Source organism: Lissotriton helveticus, chromosome 6 (genome assembly GCF_964261635.1).
Source record: "Lissotriton helveticus chromosome 6, aLisHel1.1, whole genome shotgun sequence".
In the NCBI taxonomy this organism is placed as follows: Eukaryota; Metazoa; Chordata; class Amphibia; order Caudata; family Salamandridae; genus Lissotriton; species Lissotriton helveticus.
This window is the reverse complement of record NC_136067.1, coordinates 382,081,673-382,103,554: the sequence shown is the minus strand read 5'-3', so window position 1 is coordinate 382,103,554 and position 21,882 is coordinate 382,081,673. Positions and strand designations below refer to the sequence as shown.

The window sequence follows — 21,882 nt, the reverse complement described above, 5'->3', positions numbered from 1 at the left end:
GAAGGGAGCCAAGTTGTCAAGGCACATAGATATAATAGCGTATTATGCTAAAATACATCTTGACTGAGGGTTACCATTGACTTTCGCCCCCCCACTTTCTGCAAAAACATACAAGTGCAATAGTGTGGCTTTTATATTTGAACTATCCCATTTTCAACTCTGTATTTTGAAGTCACCAGTCATGGTTGAGTTTTCTCGGCAGTTGAGGGTGCCCGCAGGACTGGGGCATGGATTCCAAAATAGTATCCCTAGTGAAGACAGCTGGAGACAGTGGCCATATGTTCAAATTAGTATATCTGTTTACAGGCTACTGATTTAGATTTAGTTTATAACTATGAGCTCAGTGTTACCATGCCTACTTACCTCTCTAGGCCAGTAGATGGAACTTGGAGAGTCCTCAAGGTTCACGGAGGCAAATAGGAACAGACACTGGTTTCCCTGCAGTGCTTGAAGGATCAGGTACAAAAGGGGTACATCAAATAGTGATGCTGGTGACAATCCTTTCCCTGGGCTCTGAGTGATGTGGACAAACGGTAGTATTTTCACTGAACAGTGCAGTGGAAGCCTTGTATCCCAGAAACGCACAGACTTACCTCAAGGGTCCTCATGCTCTGGGCTGTTCAACGGCCTCTGGGCAGGCTGGCATAGTCCAGCAACCCCTCCAACACCAGGCCGTGCTTTTCTCCTTGCAAGCTAGTCCAGCCACGCTTTCAAAAGGATTCTTGTTCGAGACTCAGGCCCCAGTCAGGCATAAAGTTAGTAGTCATGGAGACTCTAGCCCAGGACCACAGTTGTTCTCAACTGTATTGGTGAACAGCTTCTTTAGTCATTGTGAATTTATTTGGACCCAAACACCAGTCAGGCTGGCCAGTACTTAGCTTCATAAACAGACTTTTCCTGTTGTGCACACCAGTCTACCCCCATGTGCCAACACAAGATCAAGGGGGGTGTCGGCAGCTTCGATGTGCGGGCCACTTCTCTCTTGGCCACCAGGCAAGCTACCACAAGGAAAATCCGCTCAGCTCCTCCACCAACCCCAACAGCACATTACGTGGTGCCAATTCTAGAGTGTGCACAAGAACTACGGAGAGCCCCCAAACCACCCTGTACCATAAGGAACGCAGTGCAGGGCAGTGCCATGCCATGTGGAAGAAATCTGCAGCTGGGAGCGTGCAATGTATACAAGTAGCTTGGGTGTTAGGTGATATTCGGTGCAAGCGGTGCAGGGAGAGAGGGGTCACATGAAGATAATGGATTCGAAGTATGTGCATACAAGAGGAGATTGCCAGTTCACAAGGTGCGAGACAGGCCTCCCTCCAGTCCTCCTCATTGAGGTCTCCCACCCAATTTAACCATGTCTGTCCAAGCCGATCGAAGCCACGTAGGGGATGAATGACCAATGTGTGGTAAATCGGAGAGATGGCTCTTTTTCCCAGGTGCCCTAAGAGGATTTTAGCTTCAAGCCGGCTTTTTCAGGGAGCGGGATGTCTGGTGAAATGTGTGGTCATAGAGCAGAGGTCTTCAAACCTTTTTGGTCTGACCACCCCCCTAAGAAAAATGTTTTGAAGTTGGGCCCACCTCGAGAACAATATGGCAAGGATTTGGGGAGTGGGAGGGATCATTTATGGGGTGCTTTTCTGTAGCTCGTAATCCACACCAAATATGGGACTTACAAAAAAACCAACAGCATCAACCAAGAACAGAATTGACCACAAACACTTCTGCCCATAATTGGGGTGCTGTGGGTCCCAGTGCACTCCTTCTGCTGCACTAATGATGCTGTGGCCCTGAGAAGCCGGCTATTTCCTTTTCTTTCACTCCTTCCCTACCATGTCTGACCATCACTTCAATCTCAAAATAAGTCCTGTCTCGTTCTGAAAGAAACTAAGCTACTGAATGCTACCCCCGTTGTTTGCACCAAGGGTGCCATGTGCCATCTGCCCTAATGCTAGCAAAGACAAATGAGCCTCGATTCCCACTTTATATTGTAATACGTTCATAATTGTGATGCAATGGGCCCCTTGGTGAAAGGGTCATTGCACTTATTTCACTAATGATAGCTGCTTCCTTGCTGTCGCCTCTGACCTTTGTTAATAACATGGGATACCATCTCACACCAACCCTCTCCTTCTCATCCCTCATCACCCTCTCCCTCTCCCTCTCATCTCTCTGATGCCCAAATCAAGGCGTTGCCTCTGTGTAATTGTTCTCCTTCCTTGGGTCATTGCTCCAAGGCGCAAATAAACCCTGGCACAGGAAGCGTGTCGACCTCGCATGCAGCTGGAGCATCAATTATACCTACAGCTCTGCAAAGCAGGCTGTCCACTCCACTCTACTCACTCCGCTAGGCCATTACTTTTAGGTCAGATGCCCAAAGCAGGCTTCCTGAAAATAATAACCACACAAATAGTACATTTAGCCCCCCTCCTCCTGTTGCTTGGATCCTGTTTGGTGCAGCACAGTGCTGTCCTGGACCCTAATGCTGGCGAGGAAAATGCACCCCATGTTCTTTTTCATAGTAAGACTGCCATAACTGAAATCTAGTGCCCACTCAGTCCTTGGGGAGGGGGGTTCCTGTGCCTTCTCACCAAGGTGCACGCTGCTTGAAAGAAATGTAAATGTGTGCAATGTTTGGAGCTACTGTAGGCTTTAATTATTAGTCCCTCAGCTTCATGGTGACAAATGTTTATTCTTTTTGAGAGCTAATATATGTGTCCATTAAAAGGAGTGCACCCTTGTAAAGGGCATATATAACATTATTTACATTAGATATAGTCTGGATTCTTATCTCTACAATGTATATTTTTTAAAGCTCTTGTTTTTATCTTAAACAATATTTTGTAGCAGTCTTTTATACAGTGTATTACAATTTAAAAATATTTACATTCACAGTGCTTTCTGTCGCAGACTGGGACCTCGTAGCACTATAAACAAGTCACTATTCTTCACTGCACCAATCAGGATTTAATTCTGTCACTCTATAGTCCGACACGAAGACATCTGCAGTGATCATATTCGCTAGCTGAGATTTCATAAGGTAAAAGAGTATATTTCCTTTTGATTAGTTTAACTTGCATTTATTTTTCATTTGAGGTGTGTATGTCTTTATCATAAATATAATTACATCTTTAAAAATAGTACATAAATTAGATATTACATTTTATACCATTTTATGTACAGAGTTGCAGATACTAAGATGAATTTTCTATGACAAACCATATGTCCCTACCTGCATAACCTCAGTCCTTTTACAATGGTCACTGTGGTGGTGCAGTAATTGTGTGCAGGACAAGTGACCATAATGTCTGTCAATGCCCCAAAGAGCATGTTAGATGATAAATGCCATCAGTTTACCACTCTCTGCCTGCAATCTCCACACTTGAACAAAAAATTGCATAGATCGAGAGCACCTTATCCTCACCAGCTTCAAAATACAAACATACAGCTGTAAGTCCTGTGAGGTTGTACTCGCACAAAGTTTATTTACAACAAAAAAGAAAAAATTCCTGTTTGTTGAGCCTCCAACAAGTAGTTCTCAAAGACTTGATTCAAACTCCTGTTCAATAACAGCTTATAAAACATACAAAGTATTTTGGTTTGGTAGCAAGTGTTCACAATCCTCAAAGGAGTGCAATGGATAAAACCTTCTTTAATGTTAGGCATTCTGTATTAGTGAGTGGCAGTCTGTCTGTTTCCGCTAGTCACTGGTCAGATTGCAGTCAAACATCTCCTGTGATGCATAGGTCATGTACAGGAAGCTATCTTTATACTTGTGATCCCGATACACTTCTGACATTGTAAGGTCTTGTTCACCATAACGTAAAAAGCCTGTGTTGTGGATAACGCCATTCAGCATCAAACAATGCTCTTAAATTTCGACATCGTCAGCTCTTCGGGAACAAGAAATTTCCTTTTGTCAAAAACTGGTGTGAGAAAGTGCCCTCTTTCTTGCATGGTATGCCCCCACTTTTTGCTGAATTGCTGATGTACTTTGACGGAGTGTGCTATGTGCTCCTGCCAATCAGGTACCCAGGGCCTGTGTTACTTCCCTAAAACTGCATTGAAACCTAAACCCAATTGGCATCTCTGGCCACATGTCAGCCCCTGATAAATGGTACCGTAGGTACCCAAGGCACTGTGACCAGAGCAAGCCCTAAGGTCTGCAGCACTTATTGTGCCACCCTTAGAGGCCCTGTGCCCTGGCACACACACACACACTGCCTTGGCAGGCTGAGTGTCTTGGCGCAGAACAACATGTGTGCCATGCCCACAACACACTGCCCTGGCATACATCAGTCACTCCTCTAGCTGGGTGCCCTATGCCAGTGGTGAGGGTACAGGTGCATGAGTCCTGTACCCATACAGTACCCAGGCCCATTCCTGGGCACTGTAAGTGCAGTGATGGCATTAGGAGTATATGGTGCTGGGAAGTTGTCATTATGAACTCCACAGCACCATAATGGCTACACTGAAGACTGAGAAGTTTGGTATCAAACTTCTCAGCACATTAAACCTTCACTGATGCCAGTGTGGGATTTAATGTAAAATCTATGACAGAGGGCATCTTAGAGATGCCCCCTGAAACTCGACCAACTCCCAGTGACCTGACTGAGTGGCTGCCACCACCAGGCATGTTTCTGGACCCCTGGGTCGAGAGCTTGCCGCCCTCGGGGGCCTGAAACAATGCACACCCTGGGACGATGTGCCAAGCCAGGGTTCACGAAGGGGAGGCTTCAAAGGCATACCGCCTTTGTGAGCCTCTCCAGACCACTTGCTGTACTCAGCAACTGGTCCCCACTGGTTCTACCCGCCCCCCCCCCCCTTTGGGCGGCAGACCATGCAGGAAAAACAAAGTGAGGAAGAGAGATGTGCCCACCTCTGCAAACTCCACCACTAGGGTGGGGGAGGCGAGGTGAAGCACAACCTCGAGTCCCCGCCATCTTGAGGATGAGGGGACCCAGCCAACCAGGAACAGGCTCCTGCCCCCCTCCGAGGTGAAGCACAACCTCGAGTCCCCGCCATCTTGAGGATGAGGGGACCCAGCCAACCAGGAACAGGCTCCTGCCCCCCTCCCACTGGAGAGTGGCAGAATAGAGGGTGTTTGTTTATTTATTTATTTTATTTGCGGGGGTTTATGTAACGCTGACCTGACCGGTGGGTATCAGAGCGCTTTACAACAATTACAGGACATGTTAAACACAAATACAATGATGCGGACAATCCAGACATACAAATGATCTGGCTGCTGTTTTTTACAAGCTTTCAGTGGAATAAGTAGAAGGCTGTTTGAGCTTCTGAGGTTCCTGTTTTGTCCTGCTTTTTTGAGTTTGGCCGCCAGGTATTCGGGTTTGCCGGTGTGTAGGGCTTTGTGAGTAAGACAAGCTGTTCTGAAATTAGCCCGCATTTCGACTAGGAGCCATTTGAGTTCTCTTAGTGCCGGTGAGATGTGCTCAAATTTCTTGAGTCCAGTGACCATTCTGGCAGCCGCGTTGAGGTAGTTTTAAGGGGGGCAAGATGTGTTTTGGGAATTCCTGTGAGGGCTGCATTACCGTAGTCTAGTCTTGACAGCACCAATGATTGAGTGGCTTGTTTGAGATCTTTGGGTGGGATGAAAGGTTTAATTTTGTTCAATAACCTTAGGCTGAGAAAGGCGCTCTTGGCTGAGTTCTTTATATGTTTGGTCATGTCCAGTTTCGGGTCTAGCGTGAAGCCTATTGATTTAACAGAGACTGCCAGGGTGAGGTTTCCATTGAGCGCATCAATAGTTTTTAGCCAATCTGCCATTTGGGGGTTCTCTGCTTTGTTTGAAATGAGGAGTAATTCAGTTTTGTCAGGGTTCAGTTTTAGGTGATTGCTTGTCAACCAGAGTTGAACTTCCTTCAGTATGCCGTTGAGTCTTTGAATGTCCTTCGCAGATGAGATTTCCAAGTAGATCTGCGTATCGTCTGCATACAGATGAAAGGGAATGTTGGCTTTTTTGAGTAGGGTGGTGAGGGGTTGCATGTAGATGTTGAATTGTTGAGGGGAGAGCACTGACCCTTGAGGAACTCCCCTGTTGATTGGGTGCAGGTCCGATTCAAAGATGTTGATTTTTATTCTCTGGGAGCGGTTGTGTAAGAAAGAGGAGAACCATTTGAGGACTATCTCATCAAGCCCCGCCCTTTCTTGCAGAGCTTTGATGAGAAGTTTGTGGTCTACCGTATCAAATGCAGCCGATAGGTCGAGGAGAATGAGGAGGCAATATCGATCTGAGTCCAGAGATTTGTGGATGTTGTCGATGTTGAGGATTGCGGTTTCTGTGCTGCAGCCTTTCCTGAAGCCAGATTGATGGGAGTCAAGGAAGTTGATACTCTCCATGTGTTGCGTCAGTTGTTGTAATACACATTCTTCTAAGATTTTGGAAAGAAGAGGTAGGTTGGAGACTGGTCTGAAATTGTTCAGATCTGACGTTATCTAGGCCAGGTTTTTTCAGCAGAGGGGTGACTTGACCCACTTTGAGGCAGTCGGGGACGCTTCCCCACCCCAGGGAATGGACCCATTGGTCCCTGCTCTTACCTACCTGTAAACGCCCCTAAATTTAGTATGTAGGGGCAACTTGAACGTTCCTTCGTCAGTTCCCGATTCCGAAACTACAAGAAGAAAGAAGACCTGCCGTGCAGCTGCTAACAAGAGGACAACACCAACTGACTTGGCCCCAACCCTACCGGCCTGGAGACCCTCGAACCTGCTCCTGCTAAATCCCGGCATTTCCTGTGGTCAGCAACCCGGAAAACCCCGGAGGACCTGACTGCCTTGCTCAACTAAAGACTGAGACTCCCACGAGCAGCGGTTCTGCTCAAACATCTACATACCTGGTGCCAACCAGGAACCGCGAGTTCAGCACACTCTGCACCCGCCGAGCCCGACCCGTGCCGTGCCCGAGGAACAAACACCACAAGGACGTCCCCCCAGCGACTGTGATCAAGAATCCAGCACCCAAGGACATCCCTCGGCGCTCTTGACGACGCCTGCAGCCTCAACACCATTGACCCCCCCCCAACCACGACCAGCAGAGAGTAAGATTTCCCGACGCCTAAAGACACCACTGCACCCGGTGTCCCACGGCCCCCTGTGTCCAATCCCTGGGTGTCTACACAACCTACAGCTTCCCAACTTACCTCTCGAAGTGGAGGTCGCACCTGAAGAATCTCCGTCCCCAAGCTTGCAGCCTTTGTTCGGCACATATCTTTCCCATTGAAATCCATTGGGCACCCGACGGCCCAAAAGCACCCTGCATCTAGCCGCCCCAGTGCCACTGGATGTGCACCAACTGCTCTGTTCAACTTCCCCACTTGCCCTGAGTAAGTGACCAGAAGCTTGGCTCCCACAGCCACGTGGCTTGCCTGCTAGCAGTCCCCAACGGAAGGCCCCCTACCCGCCATAGGCTAACATTGGGCATACTCTCTCTGCTCCCGGCTGCCCCTATGCCGCTGACGGTGTAACTATTGTACCAAACTGAACCTGGGCGATCCCTGAGTCTTACCCCAGAACCTTAACTCTGCCAGTCGAGTACTTACCTGAAAGCCAATAACTTGCATTTTCTCCATAGGGTAACATTGACTGGTTTTCACTCGGAAATTCTTCTAAGTGGCGAGTTTTGAAACTTTAAAATATTCACTAAAAATCATCCGATCAACGAAAACGAAATAAATCATCTGTTACCAGGAGAGATCCCAGTGCTGGATCTAGGTACCCAGCACTGACCAGAAAAAGTAATTACAACTGTGATTTTCCGATACCTTGATTTTCCTCCATAGGATAACATTGGCTGGTTTTTACCAGGAATTCTTCTAAGTGTTGATTTTTGCAACATACAAATATTCCTTAAAAATCGCCTGTATAACTAAACTGATTTCTTTCAACTGTTTACAGGAGATGCACCAGGGCTGAATCTAAGAAAAACGTTCATAAAGTAAATGTTATTGTAGTTTACTTAAAATCCCCATTGAGCTTAATGTTATAATTGTGTTTAACTTGTGTTGCATATACACTGGTGGATCAGCGGTGGGATACAAACTTGCATTTTTTGGACTACTTGGTTACCATCTGATCACACGACAGAACTCTTAAATTGCCTTTAGAATTCAGATTTATTTTTTTTAATTGGCATTTTTTTCCAAACTACTAAAAGCCTTGTCAGGGCCTTGCTTAAGTCCCTTTAGAGTTTTAGAAAAAGAAGTCACTGTAGTCAAGGGTAGAGGGTTAGAACTGTTTGATTAGAATGTCTCAAAAGAATCCAGCTATTAGTGAAAATAATAACATGCAGGACCTGGTTGAGGAGCTCGATCTCACACCTTACTTACACTTGTCTTTCAAGTAGTTAAGGTCCTTATGTACTTAAAAACATATCCATGGGCCAGCATCCAAACAAGGGCTCCAGGAGCTCCTGGCTGAGTATGCCAAGGACCACCCCTCTGAGAATGGTGAAGACCAGTCAGAGGAGGAAAGGGAGGGGGAGGAGTATGCCCCCCCTCCAACAATCCCTAGGGAGGAAAGGGCCCCCATACCCTTAACACGAAGCATCAACCCCAGGAGACCTGGAAACCACATAGGTGGCTTAGGCTTCAGTGAGGACATTGCGAGTAGCCCCAACGAGGAGGCCAGCTTTTTAGCAAAGCTGGCCAAAAGAGTAGACCTAGAGTCCAGACTCCTGGCTCTGGGAAAGGAAAGAGATGGGTTTAGCACCCATCAATGGTGGCAGCAATACACATAATAAGGATAAATAACAATCTTATGATCCTAAAATCCCCGAAGGGATTGTCCCTAAATTTGAGGAGGGTGATGACATCACCAAATGGTTGACAGAATTTGAGAGGGCTTGTGAAATGAGAAAGGTGAAGAAGCCTCTCTGAGGGGCTCTCCTGTGGGAACTGATCTCTGGTAACTGCAGAGACAGGCTTCTGACCCTCTCTGGGCCAGATGCAGGGTCCCATGACCTCATGAAGAAGACTCTGATTGATGGATTTGGGCTCACCATCGGGGAGTATAGAATTAGATTCAGGGGGCTCATAAAACCCAGAACAAGTCCTGGATTGATTTTGTAGACTACTCAGTAAATACACTGGATGGTTGGTTAACTGGACACAATGCACATGACTTTTCTGGACTTTACAATTTGTTTATGAAGGGACATATATTAAGTAATTGCACAAATGAAAAGTTTGATCAGCATTTGGTAGACCTAGGTCTAATTTCTCCCCAAGAATTGGGAAAGAAGGCAGGCCACTGGGTCAAGACTAGGGTGACACGGACATCCACTGGGGGTGACCAGAAGAAGGTGGTTACAAAACCTCCCCAGGGAAAAGGTTGTGAGAATCCCCAAGATAAAAAGTCTGAGTCTTTTAAAGGGCCCCAAAAACCTGTACAGGGGGGTGGGTCCCAAACTACTCTCTATGTGCCTCAGCCCTATAGGGGGAAGTACTTTGATCCTGCAAAGGCCTATTGTAACAACTGTAAGAAGTTGGGACATTTAACTGTAGACAAGTCTTGCCCTCACAACAAGGCCCCTAGTTCAACAAGTACAGCTACTTCTGGGGTAGCAAGTCTACAGATGGGATCAACAGTGTGCCCAGAGCAAATCAGGATGCACCCTGAAGCAGTTCTAGTTTCAGAAGGGGAAGTTGAGTTTGCCACTGTAGCTGTGTGGCCACCCAACTTAAAGAAATACAATACCCTTGGGTCAATGGAACCAGGACAGAAGCTCTCAGGGATACAGGTGCCAGTGTCACTATAGTGAGAGACACTAGTTTCTCCTGAGAAATATTTGATTGAGCGTACTTACCCAGTCACCAATGCTGACACTGTTACTACTAATCATCCAGTGGCTATGGTGACATTAGGCTGGGGGGGGGGGGGTTTACTGGCCTGAAACAGGTAGTGGTCTCTCAAAAGCTACCAGCTGCATGTCTGCTTGGAAATGACCTAGAAACCTAGGGGTTGAGTTAAACCCCATGCAGCAATGCTGGATATCCCTGAATTGGTGTGTGTACAAACAAGAGCACAAAGCAAACGGAAGGGTGTAAAAGTAGGGTTGGAGCCTGAAAGTATGGCCCAACCCACCAAGAGAAAAGGTAAGAAGACTCTGGGACTAGCTTCTGTACAGCAAACAAATAAGGACCCTCTCCTCAGGGTGAAAACTTGGACACCCCAGAGGGAACTGAGCCCATGGAGCTTGACCCTTACCAGGTTGAACTCTTGGGGCCAAGGGGACCCACTATGGAAGAGTTGTGCCAGGGTCAGCAAGACTGTCCCACTCTTGAAAGCCTGAGGCAGCAAGCTGTTTCATAAGCAAAGGGAGACGTCCGTGGTACCCACAGAGCTTATTGGGAAGAGGGATTACTGTACACTGAGGCAAGAAACCCCAATCCTGGAGGCACCAGGAGAGTGGTAGTGCCACAGAAGTACAGGGAGTTCCTCCCAACTTTAGCTCATGACATCCCCCTAGTTGGATATCTGGGCCAAACCAAAACTTGGGAAAGGCTAGTTAGCCACTTTTACTGGCCCCAGATGCACCAAAAGGTGAAGGAGTTTGTCAGCTCCTGTGTTACCTATCAGGCCAGTGGCAAGATAGGTGGCCACCCAAAGGCCCCCCTGATACCACTTCCTGTGGTGGGGGTTCACTTTGAAAGGATAGATGTGGACATAGTGGTTCCACTTGAACCTCCCAGAGCCTCAGGGAACACATTCATTCTAGTGGTAGTGGATCATGCTGCTAGGTACCCTGAAACAATTCCACTTAGGGCTACTACAGCTCCTGCAGTAGCCAGGGACCTCATTGGTGTCTTCACCAGGGTAGGGTTTCCTAAGGAGGTGGTTTCAGACAGAGGTTATAACTTCATGTCTGCTTACCTGAAACACATGTGGAAGGAGTGTGGAGTGCAGTATAAGTTTACTACATCATATCACCCACAAACCAATGGCCTTGTTGAGATTCAACAAGACATAGAAATGTATGATCATGGGACTCCCTGAAAAACTCAAGAGGATATGGGATGCCCTGTTGCCATGCCTCTTTTTCGCTTACAGAGAAGTGCCACAGAAGGGAGTAGGGTTTCCCCCTTTGAACTTCTGTTTGGTCATCCTGTGAGGGGACCACTCTGTCTTGCGAAAGAGGGTTGGGATAGGCCTCTCCAAGAACCCAAGCAAGACATTGTGGACTATTTGCTTGGCCTAGGGTCCAGAATGGCTGAATACATGAAAAAGGCATCCAAGAATCTTGAGGCCAGCCAGGAGCTTCAGACGCACTGGTATGACCAAAGAGCTGCACTGGTTAAATTTCAACCTGGGCAGCTGGTGTGGGTTTTGGAGCCAGTGGCACCAAGGGCACTCCAAGATAGATGGAGTGGCCCTTACCCTATCCTAGAGGAAAATGAGTGAGGCCACTTAGTTGACCTGGGCTCAAGCAGGACACCCAGAAGGCCCGCCTTAAGCTCTACAATGACAGGGCTGACATCACCATGCTGATGGTGACTGATGAGGAACAGGAAGCAGAGAGTGAACCTCTCCCTGATCTACTCTCCTACAGTCCAAAAGATGGGTCAGTGGATGGAGCTGTCTTTTCAGACACCCTATCTGCCCAACAGCAGCCTGACTGTAAGCAAGTCTTGCAACAGTATGCTAGTCTCTTTTCCCTGACCCCTGGTCTGACAAACTGGTGTACCCATGATGTGGACACTGGTGACAGTGCACCTGTCAACAACAAAATCTATCGACAGTCGGACCAAGTCAAGGAAAGCATCAAAGCTGAAGTCAGCAAGATGCTGGAGATAGGGATTATTGAACCCTCTGACAGCCCCTGGGCCAACCCAGTGGTTCTGGTCCCCAAACCTCATCCACAGGGTGGAAAGAGAGAAATTAGATTTTGAGTGGACTATAGACGCCCTGAAAGAAGCAATGTGCTCAGCACCAATTCTAAAAGCTCCAGATTATGCCAAGCAGTTCATAGTGTAGACTGATGCCTCTGAGCTAGGGTTAGCAGCGGTCCTATCCCAGACCAATGATGAAGGCCAAGACCAACCTGTTGCTTTTATAAGCAGAAGGCTTCTCCCCAGGGAGCAGCATTGGAGTGCCATTGAGAGGGAGGCCTTTGCTGTGGTTTGGTCCCTGAAGAAGTTGAGGCCCTACTTGTTTGATATTCACTTCCTGGTTCAAACTGACCACAGACCTCTCAGATGGCTAATGCAAATGAAAGGAGAAAATCCTAAACTACTCAGGTATTCAATCTCCCTACAGGGAATGGACTTTGAAGTGGAACACAGACCTGGGACTGCCCATGCCAATGCAGATGGACTTTCCAGGTTCTTCCACGTAGACAATGCAGACTCCATAGGGCAAGGTTAGTCTCATCATATTTCGTTTGGGGGAGGGAGGGGGGGTTGTGTGAGACAGTGCCCTCTTTCTTGCATGGTATGCCCCCACTTTTTGCTAAATCACTGATGTACTTCGACTGAGTGTGCCCTGGGCTCCTGCCAATCATCAGGTACCCAGGGCCTGTGTTCCTTCCCTAAAACTGCATTGAAGCCTAAACCCAATTGGCATCTCTGGCCACATGTCAGCCCCTGGTAAATGGTACCCTAGGTACCCAGGGCATTGTGACCAGAGAAGGCCTTAAGGGCTGCAGCACTTATTCATATTCAAAACTATTTATTTCGGTTCTTTTAAACCATAAAAGATGCATATGAAATACATTACAATTTCCATATACAGTTGGTGCAGCAATACCATTTTCAATATTTCCAAGGGGAGAAATACTGAAAAGAAAAGGCATCTATAGGACCTGTCCCCATGTAGTTAACAGACATAAATACATATATAAATACATTAAAATAGGCTAAAAATAGAAAGTAAAAAATAAAAGTAACACTAATATAAAACCTCTATTTCATCATCCATTTGTTTGAGCTTTCCCTCCCAGGACGTGTAGTCTTTTAAAATCTATAAATAATAACTAATGTGGTACACAATCAAGACTCCCTTTTTGCCATTTATATCCTAAAATGCACGAGCAAAAGAATTCACTAAGCATAACCCTTGAAATACATGATCATGTCCATTATAACTTCAATCTATAACTTCCATCCAACTTTAGCCCTTACAAGAATTACTTTAAATGAAAATCTTCTTACACTAAATACAATCGGTTGTGATGTCAGTTTTCAGTATTCTTACTGCGTCTTGACAAGACCTAATATTCATGTTCATACAAATGGGTTTAATCCATTTCTTTCTGGGCTTGTCATATGCTGGGCAGAAGAATACATGCAAAAAAAAATGTTCTTTAACCTTGTTTGGGCACAGTGAACACAAATCATTATCTATTCCAGCATGATTAATGGCCCATGGCGATGTGATTGCGTTTATTTGTAACACACCATATCTAAACTTCATGTACAAGGATTTAGCCGATTGTGGGCGCACCTCGTCAAGAAAAGGCTCAAAATTTGCTACGACCTTGAACAAAAGAAACCTGATTGTTAACGGACCATTAGATGGACTATTTGACACACTGTTTTGAATGTAGGCCCAAAAGGTAGATTTTAACAATTTGCTCGAAACTGAGGACAGCAGAGTTGGGTCGTCCCAATAATGGGATAGGCCCAATAATGGGATAGACCCAACTTCGTAAACCATGAATGAACATGACTAAGCCACAGGATACTCCTGCCCTGATCAATCTTCAGGATCTCCTCTAGGCCTATCTTATAGTGCATCAATTCTGAAGTTGACCAAAGTCTTACCCGAAATATAAGAGGTCTTAATAGGGCATGATGGTCGGTATGTTTAACATTGAAATCCAAAGTAATTGGGATTAGTGGAGCTTGTACAGGTAGGCTTAAAAGCAATCTATAAAATGTGTTTTCCCCCGCTTCAAAGTTCTTTTTGCAGTATGGCCCCCATATTTCAGCCCTATAGAGTGCAGCTGCTTGGGCTTTATGTTTAAACATCTCGAGGGCTGGGGACACTGCTTTGGAAAAACTGCGCCTATACTTTTCCATTATGGGTAGAGAGTTTTGGAGCAAAGTTATCTTGCTCTTTTCCATTTGCGACTTCCAAGATAGCTTTAAATCCAATAATATACCCAAATAATTAAAACTCTGCACATACTCAGCCATTGACTGATACTATATTCTTTTTCAAAGGTTTTGTGTGGGTTTATAGCCATGTACTTCGTTTTGCTGGAATTTATTTCAAGGCCTTTCATTATACAATAAGTGTGGAAGGAATCTATTAGGCCTTGTAGTCCTTTTGGTGTTTGTGATATTAGTATGGTGTTGTCAGCAAATAAAAGAGCTGGCACCAAATCTCCCCCCAACTTGGGTGTATCATTCAGGCAACCATTCAAATAATTGGGGATGTCATTTACATACAATGAAAATAGAGTTGGTGCCAGTACACATCCTTGACGTACACCCCTTCTTACCGGGATCGCTTCGGTAAGTTCGCCCCTCGGGCCCCACCTCACTTTTGCATAATTAGCCTCATGCAGCCTTATTATTTGCACAAGTAAATCGCCAGGCACCCCTAAGCGTCTCAATGAATCCCATAATAAGTTCCAAGGGATAAGATTGAACGCTGCCTTTCAATCTACAAACGGTCAGAACGAAAAAGGCTTGGGTCCAGATGCGCGACGGCAGACTAACTGAAGAACCGAACCTATGGAGACAACCGAGAACGTATTGGTCTAGAGTGAAGCATGAACTAGGCAGCGGAAGGGAACCCCGCTGTATGAGCCAGCCCACGTCCTGACTTAAACAGACAAACCCCGAGAGCTTCATTCGAAATCAATCTATTCGAGCGCATTGACCGTTTTTGAGAGATTTGGGAACACTAAATCGTGCCATTTACAGTGTGAGAGTTTCCATGCTTTCCCATGAATAGAACACAGAATTGTTGGAAGGATCATAAAATTACAGTGAAGGCCACCTCCAGTCCAAGTCCTGATGTGAACCCTTAAATAACCCTGGGGTTCGAAACGCGTTGACCCTGTGCTGAAGCAAGAATAATAATGGGCGCTACAGGGAATGACTAATAGGATGTATTCCCCCTGGGAATTCGACCCTTTATATCTATAGTCTTCAGCACAGAAAACAAGCAGGCCCTGTTTGAACTATTTGTTGTCCGCTTGTTTATGTATATATCACATAAGGACTGGTGCCCTCTAAACTAAGTAGTTGGAGGCATTCCACTTTTTATATGGTGTCCATGTTTGGTATAGATGTTTATAATTTATTGTGTGTATTATGTTTTTTTGATTTTTGAATGTCTATGTATTGAAGGTAAAAAAAAAGTGTTACAGTTGTGTTGTTTTTTGGATATGATGAAATGTTATGAAAAGAATATATGCAAAAAGTAAAAATGATGAAATAAAAATTGTGCTCACTTAGGATTTGTTTGCTAGGTGTTGTGTAAGATTGGTAAAATAACCTATCTGGTCATTCTTCTGTTTAGCAAGTTTAAATCTAGAAAGGCAATATAGAGGTGACCCTTTCTTATGTTTACATATTTCCAGCATAGGCATGTAAACCTAAAAACCTGATCCGTTGTGCTGAGTTTAGTTCTAAAGCCAGCCTGGAATTTTGAAAGCACATTGTTGTTCTCAATCCAAATGTTTAATCTATTTAAAATATGCCTAGCAAATATTTTTTGAAAAATATCTATTAAGCTAATTGGGCGATTATTTGCAGTGTCATAACGATTGCCTTTTTTAAAAATAGTGATCATTTCAGCCCCTTTCCAAGTTTCGGGGATTTGGGTGCCCGAGGCTATTGCATTACATAAATGATTTAATATATAGCCCCCAGACGCTCGTATCATGCTTCAATAAATCACCCGGAATTTTATCTGGTCTAGGAGCTTTCCCAGATTGACCTGCGCTAACTGCCGTTATTGTTTCTTCTAAACTAAAATCTAAATTAAAAACCTTTAAATTGGGTACTGGAACATCAGTAATGTGGGATTGCTTGTTTGCCGGTACAGCATACAAACTAGTAAAATGATCAACCCAAGTATTTGCATCTAAAAATATGTCCTTAGCTTCTCTGCCTGTCTTGTTCCCTTGAGCTGCTAGCCTCCAAGTAAATCACTCCAAATACCGTCAGCTCATGTTTTTTTCGCATTGTCAAGCGTTTTTTTTATATTTAGTCCTAATCTCCCTTATAATGGTTGTGTTATTATTTTTTATTGCCATTATTAATTCAGTGTTGACATTGCGGCAATCCTTATTATACCAGGGACTTACTCCTTTATTTAGGCCTTTTTTTGTTCCTCCATTCTTCTCCCTGGGATATTGGTCACAATTGGCGTCAGTGCTTCCAGAAGAACCTTGTGTAGGTCCAACAATTGGTTTTTCCCTGTTGGTAAATCTATATGTGGTGCAAAACTATCTGTAAATATTTGTCAGAGACTGATTGTCCCCTAGAATATAAGACCATTTCAGGGATTGACGGTTTTTGCTTTCTAAGAGTTTGTCCAGAGAAATACTACTATCCTCATTGCATGGGGGAGTAGAAAGAAATAGCTGGTCTGATAACGTCAGTTGGAGGGGTCGATGGTCACTCTCTGTTCTTGGGTCTATTTTTAAGTCGATTATATGAGGCCAAAACTCCATGGATACCATTATATAATCTATATTACTCCGAGAGTTACCGCTACAGAATGTATGCATTTTTAATTTATCAGATGCTAAACGTCCATTACAAGCTTAATCCATGCCCAGCGGTTAGCTTCATTATTTGTGCTACTGCAACAGTACACGCTACTGTGCTGTGGCTTTCTAACGCAGGGATGTTGTTTGCCATGTCTTTGTCCTCAAATATATTCTAAAGACCCACCACAGGTTCAAAATTACAGTTGAAATCCCCTCCAATTATTACCCCTGCCTCCATCTCTAAAGTGTTTAAGAAATAATCCAACTTTTCTATAGCCAACGAGTCTTTAGAAGCTGGACTTGGTCTATTATAGATATTAATTAGATATAAACCCCTTCCATCCTGGGTAGTGATTTTCACACCAATCATATACTCAGTTGGGTTATTCCTATTTCAAGGGTTAATCTTGACAAAACCCCCTGATGGCCTGCTTTTTACCGATGGAATGGCATTCACACTAAATGTCTTATACCCAATTCTAGGTGGTATTTCTAAAACCCAGGTCTCTATGTATTCATGTCAATCTAAATCTCAGGAGTTCCAATTAAGCCCTGCTATGTTCCACGAAGTGAGACGTATTTTCGACTGTTTTATTTCTGAGATTATGTAAAGAATGAGGTGCAGTGTGCGGCACTTCCTTGAGTGATGGCATTTGATGAAATGTAGTTAAATCTATTCGTACTGTAAGTGCTCTTTTGGGTGCCACTGGGTAAACCCCTCATGACCTTGGGGGGGAATGGTTTTGAACAAAAACAGGTATGTGGTGCCGAACAAACGACACTGCACCCTTGGTGGCACTCCTTGGGAGATCGTGTCTCAAGTTGCATTAACTGTTGTTCCAATTTAGTTTGCAAAATAAAACTTGTAGATGCTTAAGATTTTTAGGCCAAATGTTCTTTATCGTTCATTCAAAGGATTAATTTCATCCAAGGATAGTTCAAGAATAATTCATTGTAAATATCGCTTTTCCATTTTGGCGATTTATGTGATTGCGAAAGATACGTCCCTATGTATTTCGGGACTCATGCCCTTCATCAGGGGACAGGTATACAATCTGGAAAGTGAAATGTGAAAATGTTCAGGGGTGGGTTCTTTACCTCAAAAAACAAGTTACATGTAAAAAAACAGTTGTGCAGTTATGTGAGATCCATAGTGCTCGAAAATCAATGAAATTCCTAAAAAGTGGTCCCTCAATTGTATGAAGGAAAAAAGTAAACCTGAAATGTGTGCCGCATCGCGAATATTCCTGGGTGCCCTTTACAATCTGCGAGCAAAAAGGTGCCACAGAAGTTCATGCAAAAAGTAAAAGCCTTTTCGGGTGCCTGAACGAGCATGCGATCTGTTCGTGAAGTGTAACCTTTGTTAACTCCGGGTTCACGGTTTCTCGGGTGAACCGAGAACTGATTTATAGATTTTCAAATAAAGGGTAAACAATGTGACTGAGACAAATGCCAAACGGTGTATTTTGCAATTTCCGTGTACAGACTAAAGAGTCATTCAGCTAGCATTGTACATTGCGGTTTGCGGGTGAAAAAGGAGTTTAGTCGGCATGCATTCTGTATTATGCAACAAACGAGTGTTTGTTCTTACCGCAAAAAAAGATAGGAGTCGCATGCCTCGCGGATCACTGCTCCAGTGTTCGTTCGCATGTGTATGTGCCTCGCCCTGGGACTGTCAAGACGTAGTTGCCGTTGATGTGAACAGTGACCGAGGACTTACGATATGTCCAAAAAGTGTCGCCATCTTGTAATGGGTAAATTATCCCCGAGTGGTGATGGAATTCGAAGTTGAAATGCAGAGGCTTTAAAAAATCTATTAGCGCAGACGGGTGAAAACTTAAGACAAGGCTGTGAATGACTAGTATGTGTTAAGGATTCATGGTCAAAAGTTAAAAGATGAGCACATTAGTAATGGTTCTGGGAAGTTCACGAATGTAAAATAAAATTAAAATTATTACAAACGAGGTATACATGGACAGAAATAGATGACGGCTGTTCAGTGCAATTCCGTAAAAAATGTTCAACAAAGAGTGCACAATGTTTGGTGAAAGCTGAAAAATGTTACGTAAAAGAATGTTATACAAGTGGTTCAGCATGTCAAAGGAAACAACTATATTCCATCCTGTCGTTGAGGCCTTTTGGCTGACAGGCATCAAGTCTTTTGATCCAAACGATTTCACGTTCTAAAAGTCTCTTTTTGTTGTCAACACCCTGTCTTACAGGTACAATTTCCAAAACAAGGAATCTCAATTGGCTTATGTTATGCTGGTGGGAAATAAAGTGTGCTGCAAACGGTGACTTCAAGCTTTTGTTCCTGATCGTGCTCTTATGTTCGGTTATGCAAATTTTTATCTTTCTTTCAGTTGTGCCAACGTACGGAAGACCGCACGGACTTTTCAGCAGGTACACCAGAATCATTGAATCACAGGTGGCATTTGTGAATAATTTGATGATTTTTCCTGAAGCAGGATGGTTGAATGAATTTCCTTTAATGACATTATTGCAATGGCTGCAATTTAAGCATGGTTTTGTGTATGTTCCGTTTTTTTTGGGTGTAGGCTCCAGTAAGTCTTTAATGTTTCTGGATCGTTGATATGCAAAGAGTGGCAGATGGTTTAATATACCATTAAAATCCGGTTCTTGTTGTATCATCTACCAATTCATCAGGATGATTTTTCTTTAATTTTCTGGCTTCTGATTGAAAATTTTGACACAAATACTGGGCTTTGATTTTGTTGTTGACCTCTGTTAGTGGATAATAAGTCCTTACGGTTCTTGGAATCTATCTGTTCTTTGGCTGTTTGAAGAACTGAATCCGGATATTTCCTATCTCTATACCTCTGTAGCATGTTGCATTCGTTTTTTTTGGTATGTTTTCGGTTCTGAGCAAATTCTTTTTATTCTTAGCAGTTGCGAGTATGGTAAGTGTTTTTTTAGAGGTAAAGGGTGGCAACTGTCAAAATGCAATGCGTTGTTTCTATCCGTGGATTTAATGTGTAATTCTGTCTCGATCTTGTGGTCCTTCACCGTGACCATGACGTCAAGGAATGGTAGACTGTGTGTGCTCACGGAGTGGGTAAATTCGATATGGTCATCAATGTTATTAATGTAGGTGATGAATTCAGTAATTTCCTCTGGTGGGCCTGACCAAATGAGAAAAATGTCATCAATGTACCGCCAAAAGTTTTGTATCTTTCCCTGCCATCTTGGGTTATTCAGGATGTGGTCAAGTTCCAGGCGATGCATGAAAAGATTTGCATAGCTGGGGGCTGCACAATTTCCCATTGATGTGCCAACGAGTCCCGGGGCGAGGCACATTCCCATGCGAACGACCACTGGAGCAGTGATACGCGAGGCACGCGACTCCTAGCTTTTTTTGCGGTAAGACCAAACACTCGTTTGTTGCATAATACAGAATGCATGCCGACTAAACTCCTTTTTCACCCGCAAACCGCAATGTACAATGCTAGCAGCATAACTCTTTAGTCTGTACACAGAAATTGCAAAATACACCGTTCAGCATGTGTCTCAGTCACATTGTTTACCCTTTATTTGAAAATCTATATACCAGTTCTAGGTTCACCCGAGAAACCGTGAACCCGGAGTTAACAAAGGTTAAGCTTCACGAACAGATCACATGCTCGTTCAGGCACCCGAAAAGGCTTTAACTTTTTGCATGAACTTCTGTGGCACCTTTTTGCTTGCAGATTGTAAAGGGCACCCAAGAATATTCGCGATGCGACACACATTTCAGGTTTACTTTTTTCCTTCATACAATTGAGGGAACACTTTTTTGGAATTTCATTGATTTTTGAGCACTGTAGATCTCACATAACTGCACAACTGTTTTTTACATGTAACTTGTTTTTTGAGGTAAAGAACCCACCCCTGAACATTTTCACATTTCACTTTCCAGATTGTATACCTGTCCCCTGATGAAGGGCATGAGTCCCGAAATGCATAGGGACGTATCTTTCGCAATCAGATAAATCGCCAAAATGGAAAATGGATATTTACAATGAATTATTCTTGAACTATCCTTGGATGAAATTAGTCCTTTGAATGAACAATAAAGAACATTTGGCCTAAAAAGATTAAGCATCGACAAGTTTTATTTTGCAAACTAAATTGGAACAACAGTTAATGCAACTTGAGACACGATCTCCCAAGGAGTGCCACCAAGGGCGCAGTGGCGTTTGTTCGGCACCACATACCTATTTCTCAGATTATGCCATGATTCTTTCTGCTCTCTTTTGAGAGTGGGGACCCCAGCTAGAATTAGTACATAAGGACATGAAGCTGGCTATAAGCTTAGAGTGTCCGTGTTAGGTATCAAATCAGTGCCTTTGGGGCTATGTATTATCGCTGAACCGCTGCCCGTTTCTAATGGAGTTGGGGTAACATACACTCTAAACCTAGCGTGTGGTCCCTCTAAATTTCCACCCCTGCAAGTTCCACCTGTCAAGGGTGTTGCCATAGGCATTTTACTACCCGTAACCTTCGATCTACCTTGGTTATGCGTGGGCAGGCCTTCGGTCTGTGTTATTTGTTGCACCCCTTCTACAATCGTCGTTTTAGCCGTCCTGCTTAAAGTTTCCAATTGACCCATGGCAGTATTCAGCTGCTCTAATTTGACATCCATAGAGCAGAATTTCCTGTCCATATATTCATTGATCTGAGAAAGCATACACTCAAAAACAGCCTATAGTGTTGATGTTACAATACTTTCAACACGCTCAGTGCTCACACCCATTAAAACAGGAGGTAGAGCAGGGTCTACCTCAGTTTGCGTGCCAACAGATTTACTTAGAAGTTCCACTTGCTCATGTGTCTGGATATTTTCATTAGACAAAATCGCTGGCCCCCCTGTATTTTTATTTAAAGTGGGTTTTTTTTAAACCATTTTTACCGTTCTTTATTTGCTGATCTTTCTCCTTTAATACACCTGTTTGTCTCTGGGCACGTAACCTAGATGTTATTGTCATCTGAAATAGTGTTCATAAGAGCGTCTGTTGTAGGCGGTAATACAGATGCCAATGATTTACTATGGACTATTACCGTTGGGCTAATCTAGATTGGTTGTTGGGCTGATTGCCCCAGTATTGGAACTTTCATAGATTCCCATGCTTTGTATCATTCCCCGTCGTCGGAATGGGAGCCTCGGTAGTATAAAAACCATAGAGACAAAAGAGAAACCC

General features: G+C 44.2%; 1 long non-coding RNA gene across 1 annotated transcript in view; it reads left to right on the top strand.

The window, feature by feature from the left end:
- Positions 1-21,882, top strand: part of LOC144762598 (uncharacterized) — a 453,052-nt gene that overhangs the window by 40,628 nt on the left and 390,542 nt on the right. The window contains exon 2 of the long non-coding RNA XR_013596113.1: positions 2,893-3,037. This is a non-coding gene — a long non-coding RNA (uncharacterized LOC144762598). The remainder of the gene's footprint in view (positions 1-2,892; positions 3,038-21,882) is intronic.